The sequence below is a fragment of the Loxodonta africana genome, chromosome 27, assembly GCF_030014295.1.
Source record: "Loxodonta africana isolate mLoxAfr1 chromosome 27, mLoxAfr1.hap2, whole genome shotgun sequence".
Taxonomy (NCBI): Eukaryota; Metazoa; Chordata; class Mammalia; order Proboscidea; family Elephantidae; genus Loxodonta; species Loxodonta africana.
Genome location: NC_087368.1, coordinates 13,928,309 through 13,944,871, shown reverse-complemented (window position 1 = coordinate 13,944,871; position 16,563 = coordinate 13,928,309). Strand labels below are relative to the sequence as shown.

Here is a 16,563-nt window from a genome sequence, read left to right as displayed (position 1 = left end):
TGAGGTTAAATCACTAAAATACAGTCCCAGAGAAACTCAGCGCAAGATTAAATTTGGTGCCCCTCCCCCCCCCACAGACATCTGGCATGTCTGGGGACATTTTTGATTGTCACAATTTGGGAGGGGGGCAGAGCTACTAGCATCCAGTGAGCAGAGACCTGTAATCCTGGTAAACATCCTACAACAACCGCCCACACCCCCCACAACAAGAGCTATCTGGACAAAAATGTCAACTGCATTGAGGTTGAGAAACTCTGGTCTACTGCTATCTCTAGGATTACTTATTTAGGCCCCTAACTGACAGTTAAAGAATGGCTTACTCTACAAATTTATCATTTTACAGCATTTACATATGCCAGTCAAGTGCTATTTCCGACATGCTATGCTTTTTAATTACTGTTCAAACAGAGGATATAGGGAGCCATAGAGGAAAATGAGTAGAGCTCACAAAGCCCAACTCTTTTCCTTTATTGAGAAAACCTGGCAAAGACCAGCTCCTTTCCTTAGCGACCTCCATCCCCTGAGCTGAGGTCTACCTGTGCCTGGCTGCTCACCTGGAGTCTTCAGTTGCTGACATGCTTTTGCAGCTGCCTTTTCTCTGCTTTGCTCATCCCCTCACCCATGTGTCACTCCAGAGCAGTAATGATGTATGTTGATGGGAATCTCCAGAGATCTACAGCCCCAAATTGTCTGATTTGTTCATTAAATTGCGCTCATTACCGAGCCATGTCAGGCATCTAAGGACATCAGCCTTTCTGGCTTCCCTGTCCGAGGCTGGGCAATGGGACATTATCTAATAAGGGCTCCAAAGTACTACCAAAATGAAAACCAAACCTAGTGACGTTGAGTCGATTCCGACTCATAGTGACCCTATAGGACAGAGTACTGCTGCCCTATAGCATTTCCAAGGAGCACTTGTCAGATTTGAACTGCTGACGCTTTGGTTAGCAGCCATAGGACTTAACCACTACACCACCAGGGTTTCCAAAGCACTAAAGCAAGCTTAATACAACACTCCAAACAGTTTATAAGCTGAATACAATTTTTCTTTTCTAATTTTTCACTTCCTGCCCCTCTTTCCTAGCCATCCTTGGTTCTGCCTAGATTTCCATTAGTTGTCATTTTCTTTTCAAGGAGTCTGATTTTACTTCAAGCTGTAGAAGCGGAGAGTTCAGAAGGAGACGTGGTATCTTTTCTACCCCTTCTTCCCAGACTTCCACCTGGACTCTGAGAAGGGGACACCAAACAGTGACTTTCTCCTTCTGGCCTCAAAAATCGTCAGCACAAATGAGAGCTCAAAGCCAGCCTTGGTCATAATGCTCCCAATGCCAATACCCGATTCACTGTTGTCAGGTGCCTTCAGATTCCCAAGTCTTTCTCCCATGGAGCCGCTGACTGGGTTCAAACTGCCAACCTTATGGTTAGCAGCTGAGTGCTTAACAATTGTGCCACCAGGGCTCCTTACCTGACATGTGACTGCCAGTGACGAAGGATAAAGTGGAATTGGCAAAAACCATGTGCTTTACTAATGCTATTATCTACCAAACCTGGAATCTTCAACTCTCTGGCAAGCTGTTTCCTTTCTAGAAAAAGTAATTAACAAAACAACAGTTCAGAAAGGTGATCCATGGAGAAGGAGGACAGTGGTTGAGGGAATGTGAGCTGGCAGAGCTAACAATCTGATATGGTACAGGAAAAGGGCAATCAGACCTGGTCCCATTCTCGACAACACACCTCAGGAAGGCCCAATAACCCTTCCCTGATTCTAGGAAAATCACAGCTCATGTAAATAAATCCCTAATAATGCCTGAGGTATTTCCATGCACATAATGAATTCCATCCTATCATCCAAAACCTAATGGTTTCCTGTTCACAATTATTGATTGGCATAGTGTCAATCACTTGAATCAATAGAGACTTTGGGAACCTTTCACAGGCAGGGCATACCATTGCACTGACTCCGAGAGGCTGGAGAGACAAGAGTCCCTGTGACTTGGCAAAGTCAGAGTAACAATGGCAGCCATTGCCTTTGTCTTACCCTGGAGTAGAGAGTGTGGCAGCCTTCAAACACATGTCTTCACAACCCACCAGCTCTGCTGCTTTTCTCCACTCACTCACTTCTGCATGCTAGACCACGATCCATTGATCACCAACTGCCAGAGACAAAAGAAATGAATGAATGCATTAGGCCAAAAGACCTATGACTTCAAGTACTAAGTCACTGCTCGAATGTATTTGTTACAGTTGGCTAAGCACTTAAGAAATAGACCCAAACACATATAACGGCTCAAGCTCAATAAAAGTTTACTTCTGGCTCCTGTACAGATACTGGACAGGTGAAAGATCCGTCACTGCAGTGGGCCTCCTCAATGCAGTCATCCAGGGACCCACGCTGACAACAGCCTTGTCATCTCTAAAACATTTCTAAGGTTGCTCTGGGGTGAGGTGGGGCCAAGATCGCAGAGTATTCAGATGCTTCCGGAGGTCCCCCTTACACCAAAGACCCGAGAAAACAAGTGAAATGGTTACATATATGACAAAGTAGGATCCCTGAACATCAAGGACAAAGTTCGGAAATCGGACTGAGCGGCAGGACAAGGGAGAGATGGTTCGGAAGCAGCAAGGAGTTGCTGGACAGGATTCGACAGGAACCAGTTCCCCTCAGGCACAATCCCCTGGAGCAACCGCAGCAGGGCTGGAGGTAGTGTTAGGGACCTGGTTTCCTCAGGGAGAGACAGCCAGCTGCACAGTCCACTCACGTCTCACAAACCAGAGAAGAACGGCGCTCTTGGCAAAAGCTAAGTACTTGCATTTATTTTACCACGACCCCAGCCCCCAAGACGGCTTCAGTGGCTGTCAATTTCCTGGGCCTCAGATAGGTTCTGCTGCGTGCCCTGAGCCATCCTCCTGGCCTTGGAATAAAAAATAATCTGCCAGATCCACTAAGCTGGGGAGCTCAGGACAGAAGCGGCTCCTGTCCAAGCACAAACGGTCCGTGGACTTTGAATACCTTTAACCCCTGCACGGACCTGTGTGGGCCCATTTCAGGACATTAGGCCCTTCTTGGTAGACTGTGACAGTATATCTGCATGAGATCTGACTTTAACTGTCTCAGCTGTATGGTGGAGAGGTGGGTTTTTGATGTTTAACACCAATTTGCCTATTAAACAGGGTCCTAACCTACCCACATCAGGGGCCTGAGGACTGGTGGCTCCACCCACGTCACCTAGCCACCCAAGACAGGGGTCTAAGGATAAGTGGTGCCTACCAGTTGTTACAACCAAAAGCATTGGGTGCCCATGATCCAGCTGTAGGACCCACCCACCTGTGCGTTCCAGGGAACAGGCATACGCTTTCCTCATAGACACTCAGGGGATGGTTGGCAGACCCTTACGCTGTTCAGAGCATCACCCCCTGCAACACACAGACACCTGTGCCTACACCAGTCTCCCCTGCCCCCTGAAAACCAAGGTTGCTCTGGGGAGTTCTCTCTTTTCAAGCCAGCTAGGAGTGGAAACCACAATGGAGGAGCTACATGGGAGTTATCTTTTTGAGTTTGTGTCTTTTCCCTAGAAAGGGATCACAGTACTTCCTACTTTCACTCACATTATGCTGGCTAGAACTCAGTCACCAGTTGGCTAGAACTAACCACACAGACTGCTGCCAGGAGTCTCTGTTGTACAAGGCTGACTCCAGCCCAACCAAGAAGACAGCATTAGGTTTGTTGTTGTTAGGTGCCGTCGAGTAATTCTGACTCCCAAAGACCCTGTGTACAACAGAATGAAACACTGCCTGGTCCTGTGCCATCTTCACAATTGTTGCTATGTTTGAGCCCATTGTTTCAGTCACTGTGTCAATCCATTTCACTGAGGGCTTTCCTCTTTTTTGGTGACCCTCTGTTTTTCCAAACATGATGTTCTACTTCTGCAGCTAGACCCTCCTGATCACATGTCCAAAGCATGTGAGATGAAGCTTTGCTATCCTCCCTTCTAATGAGCATTCTGGCTGCATTAGGTTTAGAGCAAGAAATTTTGGAGAAGACACAAGCACAGTAACCTTGACTTAGTTACTTAACAACTCTGAGTCTTGATTTCCTCATCTGTAAAATACCCTGCCTTCCTCTGAGGGTCACTGTTGTTACTGTTGTTAGGTGCTGGTGAATTGGTTCCAACTCATTGCGACCGCATTAGGAGACTCACAATGAGACAAAGCAGCAGTTCTCAGACTCCTTGTGCGTGCACATCACCTGAGCATCTTGGTAAAATGTAGATTCTAACTCAAGAGGACAGGGCGAGGTCTGAGATTGTGCTTTTCTGGGAAGTTCCCAGGTGATGTCAATGCTGCTGGCCTCAGAGGAACAGAAAAGAGAGTAAAAAGAGATAGTTACAGAATAGTTTTGTAAACCACAAAGTGATCCGTAGAAATAAAGTATTATTTTCCTGGTCCTGACTTTAATTGATTATAAATGAATTCCCAACTAGCCAGAAGTTCTAGGATGTGTTTAGTACGAGCATCAGATAGAATCTGACAATCACAGGGTTTGGAGAACAGGAAGAATTTAAGGAGTTACTACCTACTACCACCCCCCTTATTTTGAAAACAAGGAAACAAATTCTGAGAAATCACTGATGCCCCCCCAAAATCTCTCAATAACTTAGTAGTGTGATAGGATTAGAAAGCAAACATTTGACTTTTTTTTTTCTGTCATTAAATAAACTCAATGATAGCCTTCTAAAGAAAAGGAATTTTTACTCTTCACTAAAGCTAGAACAAGTATGATTCTGGCCCATATCCAAAAAGGTCCCAGAAGGTGAAATTCACCAAGAAAGGCCACCGGGGTACTAAATACAGGCAAGCTGTCACAGGGTACACAACAGGGATTTTTCAGGCATATGATCTTCAAAATACAGTGAGCCTTAACAAAGTTATGTCCCCCATATCCAAAATGCCATTTAAACACAAATTACCTTCCTTTCACTTTCTGGCAAAAACAAGAGTTTTGTTTCCAATGTGTACTAATTCTGAGTCATTCCTATTTGGGGATAACCACAAAAAGAGAGAATTTGGGGTAGCAAATAGAAAAGGGAAACCAATGAATTCGCAGAAGAGGAACACAGGTTTTGGTGGCGAACCCTGAAGACAAAAGAATGTAAAGTTTTTTTTTATCCTGGCATGTAAATTATTTTGCATCTCTGAGATGATGGTGGGTTCTAGGAGCTTACAGAAGAACATGAGATGTAGGATCACTGATGTGAAAGACAGGAGTCAAAAACTCCCAAGTGATAAATCAGAAAGGCACAGAGTATCTGGAAACCAAATCGGAGAGGAAAAGAGGGGAGCCACTTAGCACGCATGTCATCTCCAACAAAGCAAAGGGAATTTGAAAGTGTCTTGGCGAAATTAGGAAGGAGTACTTATTGAGCAAGGAATGGTAAATGGAAATGAATACTTACATAAAATTTTTTTTTTTACGTACTCGTTATTAATTTAAGATGAGCCACTATCAGCATCTTCATTTAATGAGCAATTTTAAGTATTTTTAATAAAGATTAAACTACTACTTGAAACTTCCATATTCCACCTCACAGCTCTCTTCCACCTTAAGGCTTTTAACTCCTCAATCAAGAATTCTCCCATCCTGGGGATCTTCCAGAAGCTTCTGTAGACTAGAGCGTTATTAGTATTCTTTGTAGCATGGGCTTCTTTCACAGCCTGTTGAAGCCAAGAACTCCATCCTCAGAATAATGTTAATATTATTCTTAAAAAGGAAGCCATGTCGAGAAATTAGAACCCTGTGCATTGCTGGTGGGATTGTAAAATGGCAGTCACTGTGGAAAACTGTTTAGCAATTTCTCAAAACGTTGAACACAGAAGTACCATATGACCCAGCAATTCCATTCCCAGGTATATACCTAAAATATCTGAAAGTAGGCACTCAAACAGATACTTCTACACAAATTTTCATGGCAGCATTATTCACAACAGCCTAAATGTAGAAACTACCCAAGAGTCCATCAACAGATGATAAACAAAACATGGAATATGCACACAATGGCCTATTATTCAGCCACTAGGAAAAATGAAGTTCAGATACGATACGTGCTACCACATGGATGAACCCTGAAAACATTAGCCCTTTGGGAGTTCGTGAACCTCAGTTTAAGAACAAGTGATTGGGGAAGGACTCTTCTAGGATGGTGAAGGTTTTTTTCTTACAGGAAATGGTGTGCAGCAAAGTTTTTAAAAACCCGAAGATGCACAGTAAAAAATCCTGCTCAGGATCAGTCAGGGAAGAAAAGAATGAGCTGCAAAGAGAAGCCTAACCTTGACTTTCTCCCAAAACTCAACACTATTCATGCCGTGCCTTCAAAATCCTATATTAAGGAATTCCCAAGAGATCTTCTTGGCCCCAGCCTCTATGTCCTGATGGCAGGTGAAGGGAGGCAGCACTGAGAAATGGAAGACCCAGATGAGATCCAAGCTTCAGTCTCAGACCCCTTGTTTTCTGCCACTAACTAGCTCTGTTAGCTTAGTCAGGTCACCTAGTTTCTGAATTGAAACTTCCTGTCTATAAAATGAAAAGTTTGAATTAAACCATCTCTGGGATTCTTTCTAGCTATGACTTTGTGATTCTAAGATAATGCATAACTATCTGGGAAGTAATGTTAATGTGTCAAAAGCGCAAAGCCACCACCCGGGGCACAGCTAGCTGCTGGGCTCTGAGGGCACCTGCTTTCTGGGCGTGGAGTTTCCTTCCCAGGACTGTTATACACTTCCCTGAGGTTCCATGGACAGACTAACTTCCCTGGAGCTGCAATGGAGGAGCCCAAGTCAGATCTCAGTACTGAGCTCCCTCTGAGTCAAGAGACTTTTTCATACTTGGGGAAACTCCTTCCTGAGAAGCTGGTTCTGTCCCCCTCACTGTCCCCAGCAGCGGAGGCAGTAGACGATCTGCTGCTCCCAGAAGATGCTGCAGACTGCCTAGAAAGCCAAGCTGGGGCTCAAGAAATATCAGCAGCCCCTGCACCAGCCACACTTACACCAGCCACCTCCTGGACACTCTCATCCTCTGTCCCTTCCCAGAAGACCTACTGCAGCAACTGTGGTTTCCGTCTTGGCTTCCTGCATTCTGGGACAGCCAAGTCTGTCACCTGCATGTACTCCCCTGGCCTTAACAAGCTGTTTTGCCAGCTGGCAAAGACCTGTCCAGTGCAGCCGTAGCTCAGCTCACCACCCCACCCCAGCACCTGTGTTCACACCATGGCCATCTACCAGATGTCAGCATATGACAGAGGTCGTGCAGCACTGCCCCCACCTTGAGTGCTGCTCTGACTATACCGATGGCCTGGCCGCTCCTCAGCATCTTATCCAGGTGGGAGGAATCCTGCGTGCTGATATTTGTAGGACACCATCACTCTTCAACATAGTGTGGGGTACCCTATGAGCTACCTCAGGTCGGTTCTGACTACCACCATCCACTTCAACTTCATGTGTAGCAGGCTCCTGCATGGGGGGGGGAACCCATCCTCACCATCATCACACTGGAAGACTCCGATGGTAATCTGCTAGGACACAACAGTTTCGAGGTGCATATTTGTACTGTTCTGGGAGAGACAGATGTACAGAGGAAGAAAATTTCCACAACAAGTGGGAGCCACCCTCTGAGAGGATCACTAAGTAAGCACTGCACACCAGCACCAGCTCCTCTACTGAGCCAAAGAAGAAGCCAGTGGATGAAAAATATTTCACCCTTAAGATCCGTGGGCATGAATGTTTCAAGATGTTCCTAGAGTTGAATGAGGCATTGGAGCTGAAGGATGCCCAGGCTGGGAAGCAGCCAGAGGGGAGCAGGGCTCAATGCAGCCTTCCAAACTCTAAGAAAGGGGAATCTACCACCCACTGTAAAAAACTAATGTTCAAGAGAGAGGGGCCTGACTCAGACTGACGTCCTTCACTTCCTGTCCCCCATTTACATACCCTGCCCCTGCCCTCCTTTCCTACCATTTTGAAATTCACATGCTTGAACCCCTACTTGATACAGGTGTGTCTCGAAAACACTCAAGAACTCTTCACTTACCTTGGCATGGGCCTCCACTAAAGAAGCTGGCCTACACTGGTGTTCTGGGGGGCATGAGGGAGCTGGGAGAATCCAGCTTAGATTGTAAGGTTTTTACTATAACGAATACTTGGAAGAGATAGGATGGCATTCCTGCACGTAAGAATTAGATTTTAAGAGCAGTCATAGAACTTACCATACCTGGGTTGGAAGCCTAGACCAGTAACAGACTAGGCAGGGGAACTATCTCAAGGTGTTTTCATTTCTCCTGACAGCAATGTGTATGTCTATAAAATGCTGACACCTAACACCTATCTTGTGGGGTTTGCTGTGAGGTTAATGAAATGATATATGTGTGACTCAAAGATCCTGTAGGGCTGGAAGTCACCAGGCTGCCTGGCCTTAAAACCTTCTTAGATAACATGGCATCTGGGACTTGGCCTCTGGGGAGTGCTGGTCCCCTGTCCCTGTTGGTTGATTGATTGACTGGGCAGCTGGTTAAGGGGAAGGAATTTCCTACTTCCTTTTCTGCTGGCCTAGCCATGTCCTGTCTAGCCTCTAGGTAAACCTCAGCACCTAAAAGGAAACCTCACCCCATCCCACTCCCTGAAGGATTCCAGCTTTTACATGGAATCCGTACCTACCACCACGTCTAACTGCAACCAGACACTCAGAGCCTCATTTCTTTTGCACTTTGGAAAGCACATTTGCATTCTTTGCCTACATCCCTTCTCCCCTCCCCTTTTTATATCCCATTTTTATATCTGTTTCTTATTTTACAACAAAACTTTGCTATTAAAAAAATATTAATGAGACTTTAAATTTCTTCTCACACTATGTCATGGATTGAATTATGTCCCCCAAAAATGTGTGTAACAGGAGGCGGAGCCAAGATGGCAGAATATACAGACACTTCCGGAGAGCTCTCTTTAAAACAAAGACCCGAAAAAAACAAGAGAAACAAGTATATTTATGACAAGCTAGGAGACCTGAGCATCAAACACAACGTTAGAAAATGAACTGAGGGGCAGGCGGAGGAAGAGATGGTTCAGAAGTGGAGAGGAGTTACCAGACCTGAATCGTGGGGAGCCCTCAGGCACCATTCCCAGAGTGGCGGCAGCGGGCTTGCACTAGCGTTCAGACACAGTTTCCTCAGGAAGAAGCAGCCAGCCACACAGCCTACTCACACCTCCAGAACCAGAGAAGAACAGAGTTCTTGGCAAAAGCTAAGTACTTGCATATATTGTACCAAGCCCCCCCCCACCCCACCCCCGCCAGCCAGCTTCAGTGGCTGAATTCCCTGGGCCTGAGATTGGCACTGTTGAGCACCTATAGCCATCTTCCCAACCTTGGAGAAGGAAAAAATTTGCAACTGGGGGAAAAGATAATTTGCCAGCTCTACTAATGGGCAGAGCTCAGGACATAAGTGGCTCCTGGCCAGGAATAAATGCTCTGTGGAACTCTGAGCACCTTTCCCTTCTGCATGGACCTGTGTAGGCCTATTTCAGGAGAATAGGCCCTTGTTGCCAGACTCCAACCGTTTCAGCTGTGCGCTGGAGAGGTGGGTGTTTGTTGTTTGACGTTGCTTTGCCTATTAAACAGGGCCCTCACCTACCCATATCTGGGGCCTAAAGACTGGTAACCACACTCAGGTCACTCAGCCATCTGTGGCAGTTGTCCAAGGATAACTGGTGCCTCCCAGTCCTTACAACTAAAAACACTGGGTGCCCATGGTCTGGCTGAAGAACCCACCCACCTGCACGCACTAGGGAACGGGGACGCGCTTTCCTCAGAGACACTCGTGGGTCGGTTCTCAGCCCCCTACCCTGTTCAGATCGTGATCCCCTGCTGCAATCAGATACTGGTACATACACCAGTCACCCTGGCCCTCTAAGACTGTAGGACAGAGCCGTACCACACACTTGATGATCAGCTAAGAAGACACCTTAGCTGAATTCATACAAGAAAAGTCAGGGGACTCCTAGACTGATATACCTGATAACGGCTCTAGCCATCTGGGAAAGGACATCAGAGCTCCAAAGCTGAAAATAATCCAGCCAGCTCACTCAAGCAACCCATTTGAGCATATCAAAACAAAACAAAACAAGAAGCTACGACACAGTAAGCAAGTATAAATTAATACAATAACTTCCTGATGGCTGAGAGACAACAGTCAATATCAAATCACATAAAGAAACAGACTATGATCACCTCAGCAAGCTCTCGAAACAAAGAATCTAGGAATCTCCTAGATGAAAGTGCATTGCTGGAATTACCAGAGGCAGAATCCAAAAGATTAATATACAGAACCATTCAAGACATCCGGAAGGAAATGAGGCAATATGCAGAACAAGCCAAGGAACACACAAATACAGCAATTGAAGAAATTAAAAAGATTATTCAGGAACCTAATGAAAAATTTAAAAAGCTGGAAAACTTCATAGACAGCAATCAGAAATTCAGAAGATTAACAATAAAATTACAGAAGGAGACAACTCAATAGAAAGTCAGAGGAGCAGAATTGAACAAGTACAAGCCAGATTTCTGAACTTGAAGATAAATCACTTGGCACTAATATACTTGAAGAAAAATCAGATAAAAGAATTAAAACAAATGAAGAAACCTTAAGAATCATGTGGGACTCTATCAAGAGAAAAAACCTACGAGTGATTGGAGTACCAGAACAGGGAAGGATAACGGAAAATACAGAGGGAATTTTAAGATTTGTTGGCAGAAAATTTCCCTGATATTGTGAAAGATGAGTATACCTAACCATGATGCTCATCTAACTCCACATAAAGTAGATGTTAAAAGAAAGTCACCAAGACATATTATAATCAAACTTGCCAAAACCAAAGATAAAGACAAAATTTTTAGAGCAGTGAGGAATAAACAAAAAGCCACCTACAAAGGAGTGCCAATAAGAATAAGCTCAGACTTTTATTTTTTTTACTAGGCAGAAACCATGCAGGCAAGAAGGTGATGAGATGACTTATTTAAAAAACGGAAGGAAAAAAATCCCCAGCCAAGAATCCTATATCCTGCAAAACTGTCTCTCAAATATGAAGGTGAAATTAGGACATTTCCAGATAAACAGAAGTTTAGGGAATTCGTAAAAACCAAACCAAAACTACAAGAAATACCAAAGGGAGTTCTTTGGTTAGAAAAACAATAATATCAGGTATCAATCCAAGACTGGAACACTGGGCAGAGCAACCAGAAGTCAACCTAGACAGGGAAATTAAAAAAAACAGAGATTAAAAAAAAAAGGGGGGGCTCAAAACAGGGTAACAGTCATGTTATTATACAGAAGAAGACAACATTTAAATAATAAAGAGGGACTAAGAAATGTAATAACAGATCTTCAATTGGGAGAGGAAGATAAGGTGATACAAAGAAATAGAAGTTAGGTTTAAATTTAGAAAAATAGGAGTAAATAACAAGGTAACCACAAAGCAGAGAAACTATCCTGCTCATCAAAATAAATACAAGAAAAAAATAGAGACTTAGCAAAAACAAAACTAACAAGAGCAAATACGAGAAAAGAACAATATATAATCCACTCAGCACATAAAATTAAGTGGGAAATAGAAACTGTCAACAACACACAAAAAAAAGACATCAAAATAACACTAAATTCATACCTATCCATAATTACCCTGAATGGAAATGGACTAAATGCACCAATAAAGAGATAAAGAGTAGCAGAATGGATTAAAAAACAAGATCTGTCTATATGCTGCCTACAAGAGACACACCAGAGATTTGGACACACAAACTAAACCTCATGGGATGGAAAAAATGTATCAAGCAAACAATAATCATAAAAAGAGCTGAAGTGGCAATATTAATTTCCCACAAAATTGACTTTAAAGTTACATCCATCATGAACGATAAGTAAGGACACTATATAATGATTAAAGGCACAATATGCCAAGAAGATATAACCATATTAAATTTTTATGCACCCAATGACAGGGCTGCAAGATACATAAAACAAACTATCAGCATTGAAAACTGAGATAGACACCTCCACAATTATACTACGAGACTTCAACACATCACTTTCGGTGCAGGACAGGACATCCAGAAAGAAGCTCAATAAAGACACCCAACCCACTGCCGTCAAGTCGACTCCAGAATAAAGACACAGAAGATCTAAATGCCACAATCAACAACTTGACCTTGTAGACATACACAGAATATTCCACCCAATAGCAGCCAAGTAAACTTTCTTTTCTAGTGCACATGGAACATTCTCTAGAATAGGCCACATATTAGGTCATAAAGCAAGCCTTAGCAGAATCCAAAACACTGAAATATAACAAAGGATTTTCTCTGACCATAAGGCCATAAAAGTGGAAATCAGTAAAAGAAAAAGCAGGGAAAAGAATTCAAACACTTGAAAACTGAACAATACCCTACTCAAAAAAGACTGGATTACAGAAGACATTAAGGATGGAATAAAGAAATTCATGGACTCCAATGAGAATGAAAACACTTCCTATCAGAACCTTTGGGACACAGCAAAAGCAGCGCTCAGGGGTCAATTTATGTCAATAAATTCACACAAAGAAAAAGAAGAAAGGGCCAAAATCAAAGAATTTTACCTACAACTTGAACAAATAGAAAGAGAGCAACAAAAGAAACCCATAGGCACCAGAAGAAAACAACTAATAAAAATTAGAGCAGAACTAAATGAAATAGAAAACAGAAAAACAATTGAAAGAATTAACAAGACTAAAAGACGGATCTTTGAAAAAAGAAACAAAATTGATAAACCCTTGGCCAAACTGACAAAAGAAAAACAGGAGAGGAAGCAAATAACCTGAATAAGAATTGAGATGAGTGATATTACAACAGATCCAAATGATATTAAAAGAATGATATCAGATTACTACAAAAAAACGTACTCTAAGAAATTTGAAAACCTAAAAAAAAAATGGATGATTTCCTAAAAACACACTGCCTACCTCAACTAACACAAACAGAGGTAGAATTATAACAAAAGAAGAGATTGAAAAGGTAATCAAAAAACTCCCAACAAAAAAAAGCCCTGACCAAGACACCTTCACTGCAGAGTTCTACCAAACTTTCAGAGAAGAGTTAAGACCACTACTACTAAAGGTATTTCAGAGCATAGAAAAGGAAGGAATACTCCAAAACTCATTCTATGAAGCCAGCATATCCCTGATACCAAAACCAGCTAAAGACACCACAAAAAAAGAAAATTATACACCTCTATCCCTCATGAACTTAGATGCAAATCCTCAACAAAATTCTAGCCAAGAGAATTCAACAACATATCAAAAAAATAATTCACCATGACCAAGTGGGATTCATACCAGGTATGCACGGATGGTTCAACATTAGAAAAACAATGTAATCCATCACATAAATAAAACAAAAGACAAGAATCACATGATTTTATCAATTGATGCAGAAAAGACACTTGACAAAGTTCAACACCCATTCATGATAAAAGCTCCCAGCAAAATAGAAATAGAAGGAAAATTTCTCAGTATAAAAAGGAGCCTTTATACAAAGCCAACAGCCAACATCATCCTAAATGGAGAGATCCTGAAAGCATTCCCCTTGCAGTTGTGAAGCAGACAAGGATGACCTTCATCACCACCACTCTTGTTCAACATTGTGCTGGAGGTCCTAGCCAGTGCAATTAGGCTAGACAAAGAAATAAAGGTCATCCAGATTGGCAAGGAAGAAGTAAAATTCTGTCTATTGGCAGATGACATGAACTTATACACAGAAAACCCTAAGGAATCCTCAAGAAAACTACTGAAACTAACGCAAGAGTTCAGCAGAGGATCAGGATACAAGATAAACATACAAAAATCCGTTCGATTCCTCCACACCAACAAAAAAAACACATCGAAGAGGAAATCACAGAATCAATACCATTTACAGTAGCCCCCAAGAAGATAAAATACTTAGGAATGAATCTTACCAGAGATGTAAAAGACTTACACAAAAAAAAACTACACTACACTTCTTCAGGAAACCAAAACAGACCCACATAAGTGGAAAAACATACCTTGCTCATGGATAGGAAGACTTAACATTATAAAAATGTCTATTCTACCAAAAGCGATCTATACATTAAATGCAATTCTGATTCAAATCCCAACGACATTCTTTAATGAGATGGAGAAATAAATCACCACTTTCATATGGAAGGGAAAGAGTCCACGGATAAGTTCAGCATTATTGAAAAAGAAGAACAAAGTGGGAGGCCTTACTATACCTGATTTTAGAACCTATTATACCACCACATTAGTCAAAACAGCCTGGTACTGGTACAACAACAGATACATAGACCAATGGAACAGAATTGAGAATCTAGACATAAATCCATCCACATATGAGCGGTTGATATTTGACAAAGGTCCCAGAACAGTTAAATGGGGAAAAGACAGTCTTTTTAACAAATGGTGCTGGCATAACTAGATATCCATCTGCAAAAAAATGAAACAAGACCCATACCTCACACCACGCACAAAAACGAGCTCAAAATGGATCAAGGACCTAAATATAAAATGTAAAATGATAAAGATCATGGAAGAAAAAATAGGGACAACGTTAGGAGCCCTAATATATGGCATAAACAGTACACAAAACATTACTAAAAATGCAGAAGAAAAACTAGAAAACCGGGAGCTCCTAAAAATCAAACACCCTTGCTCATCCAAAGGCTTCACCAGAAGAGTAAAAAGACTACCTACAGACTGGGAAAAAGTTTTTAGCTATGACATTTCCAATCAGCGTCTGATCTCTAAAATCTACATGATACTGCAAAAACTCAAGCACAAAAAGACAAATAACCCAATTAAAAAATGGACAAAAGGTATGAATAGACACATCACTAAAGAAGACATTCAGGTAGCTAACAGATACATGAGGAAATGTTCACGATCATTAGCATTAGAGAAATGCAGATCAAAACTACAATGAGGGAGGGGGCCAAGATGGCTGACTAGGTACACGCTACCTCAGATCCCCTTGCAACAAAGACTCGGAAAAACAAGTGAATCGATCACATACACGACAATCTACGAACCCTGACCAACAAACAAAGATTTAAAGAGTTGACCTGAGTGACAGAGACCCAGAACGAACACCTACGGGGAAGCAGCAACTGTTCTCAGAGCCTGGAGCCAGCGTCCCAGCCGAGGAACCTTGGCGCGGGGTTTTTGACCGCGTGCAGGGGAGCTGAGCACTGCACCCTGTGACGGTGCAAACACAGGGCGCAGCCCCAGCCCTCTGAACTGACCTCGGGAGGGGGCCCAGCCAGTCCACGTAGGCGGCGCGGTGACGCAGCTGGTGGGAGGAGAAGTCGCCAGGAGGCAGTGACTGGTATTGGAGCCGGGAGTGCAGCGTCCCAGCCAGGGAACCTTGGCGCCGGGCTTTGGACTGGGCACAGGGGAGCTGAGCTCGACATCCTGTGACGGTCCGCGCGGATGGTGCGGCGATGCGGCTGGTGCGAGGAGAAGTCACCAGGAGGCAGTGACTGTTTTTGGAGCCAGGAGTGCAGCATCCCAGCTGGGGAACCTTGACGCTGGGCTTTGGACTGACAGCAGAGGAACTGACCCTGGCTTTTGAGACAGCGCAAGCAGGGGCCGCGGGCCTGACCCTTGGGAGCAATCTCTACCCAGCCAGTGTGCACAGGCGACGCGCCCCTCAGGAATCTCAGATAAAACAGCCATCCCAAGCAAGATAAGTAACTTTGTCTATATTACGGGGTGCTACTCTCTCCTGTTTTTCTGAACCCTCCCCTCCCCTTCCCAGGCAACTTCATTAACATTGGAATTTCCTGAGTCAGAGGGAGAACTGCTCAGCAGTTTTTCTTTTCCTTTTATTGGTCTTTTCCTAACCCATTCTTCTGGCCTGAGAGAAGCAACCACAAAAAACCCAGGGACAAAAATCCTTCCCTAATTGGACTAAAAACACAGAACCAGCTCCAGCCAAGCATATGTAATCCACAGTCTGGGGCTTTCATCCCTACAGGGAAAAAGGTGGCTATTACAATGCAAAGGCATTTCTGATAGGGATCTGACTGCATTTGTTTTAGCGGATTTACTGGAAAGACAAGTTTCCCAGGTCTGATATCTCTGCCTATTCAACAGAGCCCTCACTGACCCACAACAGGGAACTGAGGACTGAAGCTTCCCCCAGACCACCTAGCCTCCTGCCTTAGGGGTCTAAGGAGGGTGACACCTACAAATCTGTAGAGGTACTTGCATTGGGGGCCTAAGGTACAGCTGCAGAGCCCACCCACCAAGGTGCTTTAGGAATAGAGACACGCCTACCTCACTGGCACTTGGGGGAAGCCTGTCAGCATCCTGCCCCCCCCCGGAGTATGAACCCCAGCTGCTACTAGATTCTGGTGCACACAACTATCACCACTACTTCTCAAGGTGAATAGGTGACAGTGTGCATCACACACTTGATGACCCAAAATCAGATTCTACTCAAGAATGGTGAACGGACTC

The 16,563-nt window shown here is 43.6% G+C and overlaps 2 long non-coding RNA genes and 1 pseudogene across 11 annotated transcripts in view; 1 reads left to right on the top strand and 2 right to left on the bottom strand.

Annotated features, from left to right (window-relative positions):
• Nucleotides 1-16,563, bottom strand: part of LOC111749237 (uncharacterized) — a 530,861-nt gene that overhangs the window by 122,026 nt on the left and 392,272 nt on the right. The gene's annotated exons all lie outside the window — the stretch shown is intronic.
• LOC135228752 (uncharacterized) overlaps nucleotides 1,865-16,563 on the bottom strand; it is a 31,521-nt gene continuing 16,822 nt past the window's right edge. Inside the window, exon 3 of the long non-coding RNA XR_010319553.1 lies at nucleotides 1,865-2,153. This is a non-coding gene — a long non-coding RNA (uncharacterized LOC135228752). The remainder of the gene's footprint in view (nucleotides 2,154-16,563) is intronic.
• LOC135228783 (cellular tumor antigen p53-like) lies at nucleotides 6,742-8,100 on the top strand (annotated as a pseudogene).